Source organism: Phalangium opilio, unplaced genomic scaffold (assembly GCF_054372755.1).
Source record: "Phalangium opilio isolate 3A_F unplaced genomic scaffold, DU_Popi_V2 ptg000209l_1, whole genome shotgun sequence".
In the NCBI taxonomy this organism is placed as follows: Eukaryota; Metazoa; Arthropoda; class Arachnida; order Opiliones; family Phalangiidae; genus Phalangium; species Phalangium opilio.
In genome coordinates, this window is record NW_028324217.1 from 21,250,656 (window position 1) to 21,257,188 (window position 6,533).

Genomic DNA, 6,533 nt, shown 5'->3' on the forward strand with positions numbered 1-6,533 from the left:
TGGGGTAATGGGAGAGGGCTCATTGACTTCGTTGAGGGTGTACGTTAACGGTCTTGAGTTGAGCACTGCTTCTATTTCCGTCAAGCTCCTCATGATTTAGGCTACTTCGACCCAGCGTCTTCTTTAAGCATTGTTTGACTGATCGCACGACTCTCTCCCAAAAGCCTCCCCACCAGGCCGCTCGTTCGACGATATACTTCTAACGAATATTTTTCTGATCCAAAAAATCTTGAAACTCGTTGTTCTCGATGCTGGTCCTTTAGTTCTTGCTCGGCTCTCTTGAACGTTCTTACATTAACCAAATAGACCGTGGTAACAAGACCTCTGCGTGCGACGAACCGTCGAAATGATAGAATGAATTTCTCAGTACTCAGGTCTGTCACCACCTCTAGGTGTACTGCTCTGGTTACTCCGCAGGTGAATAGCGCGATGTACACCTTTTTCTGATTCTCATCTTCTCTTATGAATAACGGGACCGCGAAGTCAATGCCTGTAGTTGCAAACGGTGGCGTTTCCGATATTCGATCAGCTGGCAGGGGTGCAGCTATCTGAACTCCAGGCTTGGTGCGGAAACGTCTACATTTCCCGCATCGGTTGACGATCATTTTTACTAACTGGCGTCCTCGCCTGATCCAGAACTCCTCTCGCAATTGTACCAACGTGCTTTCCAGACCGCGATGTTTTACTTCTTGATGGGCAACCAAAGCGATCATTTCAGACAGCCAATGTTCAGCGTGTAACACATAGGGGTGTTTTGATCCGTAGCTGATGTTCGCAAATTGAAGACGTCCTCCTACGCGTATGACGTTATTTTCGAAGAATGGTTGGAACTGGAGTATCTTTGATGTCTTTTCTAATGGTTGACTCTCCTGAAGACGCTCAAAATCCTCAGGATACGCTTGACGTTGAGTTTCTCGAATCCAATAGAGCTTTGATCCTTGAAGTTCTTCCGCGGTGAGTGATCCTTTGCGGCGATCATTGACTGTAGTTCTCGTATTGTAGACGAAGCGCATAACCCATGCTGTGACCCGGTAAAGACGATTGACCCGGCTATATTTCGTCACATCAATCAAAGGCTCTGAGGCCGTAGTACAAAGGAGGGTGACAAGACTTCTTTTCTCCTTGAGGATTGATTCTTCTTCTTACTTGAAAGTCGTTTGTGATCCATCCGGCCATTGGTCTCTCTTTTCTTTTTTTATTGAAAGTAAAGCTTGCACGTTTGGCCTCTGAATTGCATCCTCACAAATAGCATCTCGACGTATTGAAGTACTTTGAAGAGGGCGAAAAACTCTATCTGTCCATCAGCGGAAGCTTGGAGGCAAAAATGTGAAATTGTAAGAACTTCTTAATTTGGCAATCACCAATGATAGCTCATTTTAAAGTACTCTTTTCCTCTTGTTTAATACCCTCTTCAGACGACGCGTTAAAACCACGGCTTGATTGAGAAAGATAGTGAGAGGCATTGTTAGATATCGCGAGTTTCTTCTGAAAACCTGAATTTCGTTTAACCAAAATAGCTTTACGATCTGTTAGTTTTTTGTTTTTTTCTAAAGTAACAAGAGTATTAAACAAGCTATGTCTTATTAGATCAAGATTTTACGCACCGTCTGAAGGGGGTATTAGGGCCCAAATGGGCCCGGAGTCTAAGGGCTTGTAACTCTGTAACGGTTCGATTTAGACAAAAACCGCTGAGGAAATTTCGACTCCAAATTTTGCAAGGAATCTACTGTTACAAGGAACGCATACATCTCTGAAAACTGCAGGGTTAACTATTGTTGAAAATTCGAGTTCTTTATAAACCCGGTTTCTCCTTTCTATCAAAACTTGCAGAGGTTAACGGTAATAGTTATTATAGGGCGCTGTCGGTTAGCTGTGGCATAGAGGCTTGCCACCACCCCTCTATGCATTGTAAAGGCGTTAGATAAGTGGCAATATGTCGCAAGATGACTTGGTCCAATTAGCTAGCTGAACTTATGTAGAACTTATAGCAGCTACACTCTATTTATTGAAGTTGTAAAAATTGTTTCTATCGCTTCAATGGAAAGTTTAACCCTTTTGTGTCTCGGTAGGCCTAGCGAATTCTTCTGTATTCAAACAATAGGGGTTGTACCCCGTTTGGAGGTTGCAAGAAAAGTGCGTAGCTCAGGCTACAGAGAAAAACCCCCGTAAACTTACCATTCTACTAAGAGTTTATTGATATAATCCCGAGAACGAGAATTTAACAAAAAAACGTAAATACGAAAACCTCATGAATTTAACATCGATTACTATTCGATTTACAACAATCTTCAACAAGTTTGTGACTGAAACTGAGCCCGAATTGAAATTTACTGCGATAGAAAATCTAGTAAACTTAAATAAACAATAGATTACTTACGTTTGGAAGTACGACTTTCATCACAGATCTAGTATCCATAATGAATGACAACTCAGTACCAACACCACATGATAAATATATGACAAACACGCCAAATCTGCAAATGAAAGGATGAAAGAGAAACAATCACTATCTACATGATTTCATAAGTACTGCTGAAATCTTTGAGAAACAAAATCAGTGTTGTACTAAAGTATTTCTTAAGCCTGAAACCATTTAAGGCAGGATATTTATAAATATTTGTCTCTTTCCGCTGAATATTCTACAATAATATATAGAATATATAAACTCTTAAAATTATCAATATCAAGAAGTTGGAAAAACAAAATATTATTTCTCCGGGTCAAGAGCAATCACCCCATTTCTTTAACTAAATACGCAAGTTTCTAGTGGCATTTATTGATAAGCAACAGCTTATTGGAAATAACTTCCCATATATTCGTTTAACACGGTGAAAAAAAAAATGAAAAGGGTTTCGTAAGATTTCTTTATATACCAGGACAATGAAAACGTAAGTAATGAGTATGAACCAAGAATTATGATGAATTATAAATTAGTCGTGTTAAGTGGAGATACGGTTTTTTATGCACAAGCTCAAGTCAAAACAATCAAGGAGTGAGAACTAAGGAGTAGAAGCTGTAGAATTATATTGGGAAATATAAAATGATATCGCTTATATCCTATAGGCTTATTATTGTGAGTCGTACGAGAAACTTCATTTGTCATTTATCCAAAATCGACTTCTCTACTGTTTTTATTAATATTTTTTTTTCGTTTTTTCAAAATACTAAGAAGTTATTTACATAAGTTGCATTGATTATGTAAAGAAAAAACGTCTTCATTACTCGTCCTGTACAGCCTTTCTTGATGCCGCACCAACCAAAGCAGGGCCAGCAAGATTTGACAGTTGGTGTTAGGCGCATTAACAGTTATCTAAACTCAAACCAATTTCTTAAGTTGCATTTCTGTAGTCAACATTCTTGCTAAGTTGGCAATGGTTAGTTGATTATTATTAGTGATATTACATCATAATGAGGCACATAATATCAGAAATGCGGCCGATATATATACGGTTGTAAACCATCGTTTCGATCATGGGTAAACGGTAGAGTCAAACCACCTTAAGGCTGGTTTTCACTGGCACGAAACGCAGGAAAAACCCCGTTTCGCGCCGATTTTTCTGAGGTAACTGGCCGCAAATTTTAGTGTTTTTAGGGCGGCAATCACGGAATTGGTTTTCCATTTCTCCGCAAATATTTACGGAAAGGAAAGCGGTGGCCATTAGGAATCAACGAAAGCGTGACGTTATAGGCTTGGTTTTGGTCAGATCGCGCTAGGTCTTTTTGACGCCACTTTTTTTTTAAATGAAGTTGTTTTTGTTGAAAAGTTAAATTTCTAAAAATGTAAACGATTTGTTAAAGAAGTTTATATTTATCGTTATCAGAAGTCCATTAAATTAGCCTAGGAAGTGAACAATTACAATGGCTGGTATAGCGTACGTCTCTGCTGGGATAAAAACTCCTTCTAACTCCATGGATAGGGGGTTAAATTTTTCCCCCTTTCCTAACACAGTTAGAAATCTCGAGCTCCTCTCTAGGAAGTCTTTCTTGACGTGAGCGGGGCGGGACTTCTTCAGCCCATGAACGCTGGATCTCTAAAGGGTAGATTGTTTGCTTTATAAAAAATTAAACAAGATGACCCAGTCATATAGTTTTTACCGCCTTCTAGTGACAAGAATTAGTATTACTATATGTATTATAAGATGACCCCAGCTAATTTAGCATTTCGGGTTTTTTTTTTCATTGTTTGTAAAATAGCATTCCTATTATGAATAAAATCAATCTAGTAATAAACTACAGTAACTTACTCATTAGGTTCATTTTAAACTTAACCTACAGAACTTTATCTTAATTAAATTACAGAATAATATTTTTTAAACTAGGGTCGGTACTGGTAAATGTGAACGATTCTATTTTTTCTTTAACATTTTGTAGCTAATTTTTGGGCGGCTTAAATTCCTTTTAAAAGGGCTCTATTTGTAGATTGAATATTGAGCATTACGATAAAAATGGTATGAACATTGTAGGAATACGTGGATGAAAGATACGAACCTATATACACACCAACTCGGACTAATCAACTTAAGTTGATGCCAATTTTAGGTGTTGCTTAATTCAATACCATCGGGGAATAAGCTCTAGGAAGAGTTAAAATAATCCCACGATAACAAACCTTTAATCGTTAGATAGATCACGTTTTTCACTATAAAATTGATATTAATATCTGTGGTTTCGATTCGGAATTCGATTTTAGAGTTGGAAAAAACCAGGTAAAAATTCAATTGTTTCAAGGTTAATTAGAATCCTTTTTAAGCTATTTTACTAAAAAATAAAAGTAAAAGTTATAATATTAACTTTAAAATACATCATTGACCCAAAAAAGACTCAAATTTCGCGCCATTAGTAAGTTTATCAATTTAGCGGTAAGAGGGCGGTAGCTACGACTACTTATTGGGCGGGAAAGCGAGAAAATGAGACAGCTGTTATGCGAGGTATCGAAATAAATAGGACTTCTCAACAAATTATTGAACATTTTGACTCGGGTAATGATTTAACTATATTATCCTATTATCACTTATCACATCTGCGTAAACTTTAATCTAGGTGCATGGATTTAGGCCCTACGTAATGGTAGCTCCTTCAGGGTTGCCACGGAATTTTCAGAACCAAATTCCCTGACCTTTTTCTCAGATTTTCCCTGACCTTTTAGGCCGAAAAAGTGAATGTTTACTGCACGTTTCAAGTGGTTATAATTAAATAAACTCTCAACATTAAATTTTCCCATGTATTTGTTGCACCAATACAAATAAGAAACATTTTAACTATAAATAACAGTCTAAGAGAGCATTTACTTTACAAAAACAATTCTAGACATTTTTAAGGATTAATCTAGAGTTTTCTGTGTTGAGAGAGCATGAGGAGAAACTTTCATTACTCTTTCAATAAAGACTTATTCCCAGAAGTTTTACCCACTAAATCAAATTCCCTGACTTTTCCCTGACCTTTTCGGCCCATTTTTAAATTCCCTGACTTTTCCAGATTTTCCATTATTTCCAGGTACTGTGGCAACCCTGTCCTTTCCTAGGGCCTTTTTTATTCCTCCCATTTGAGTATCATTGTTGTTCACATTTGGGTCCAGTGTTCATTCACTACCTCCTTCAGTATTTAGGGTCAGGGTGTTTACATTTACCAGCGATTGTTCACAATTGGGGTCCTCCGAGGGGATTGGGAAATAGGATATTGTGCAAAATTTAAGAGAGTTAAAAAGCTGAAAACAGCGAATTGTGTATAAAGAATCATATTTCATATCCTGAAAGTTTCTGGTGTCTAACGTTAGCTCCACGGAAGTTATTCAAAGATTTGCAAAAAGTGTCCATAATTACCAGTACCAACCCTATAGTAACTTCCTCAATCGGTTAGTTTTAAACTTAACTAAACAACATCATTATTTGTAAAGTTATCATAAACTATAGTATCATGATAATATTAATTAAATTAAAGTATAATATTAATTAAATTAAAGTATAATATTAATTAAATTAAAGTAAATTCCTCAATTAACTTACTTGAAACATCATTATTTATAATTATCATTAATCTCACTCGTGAATTTATATTTATTTTAATCTTAATTAAATTACAGAATAATATATATTGAACTATTGTAACTTCCTCAATTTTAATTAAATTAAAGTATAATATTAATTAAATTAAAGTATAATATTTATTAAATTAAAGTATAATATTAATTAATCTACAGTGAATTCCTCAATTAACTTACTTGAAACATCATTATCTACCATTATGATCATTAATCTCACTCGTGAATATATATTTATTTTAATCTTAATTAAATTACAGAATAATATATATTGAACTATTGTAACTTCCTCAATCGGTTAATTTTAAACATCATTATTTATAAAGTTATCATTAATCTCACTTGTAAACGTGGACTGCTCGCTTAACTAAGTAGAGTAGCAGACGAGTTTTCAAGAGACGATATCATTGGTTAACTCATGGTGAACTTTGCCTGCTAATTCGTTTCTCTCTACATTCAAGACTGATAAGGTTTTAGGAAAAGAACTCTAAGCTTC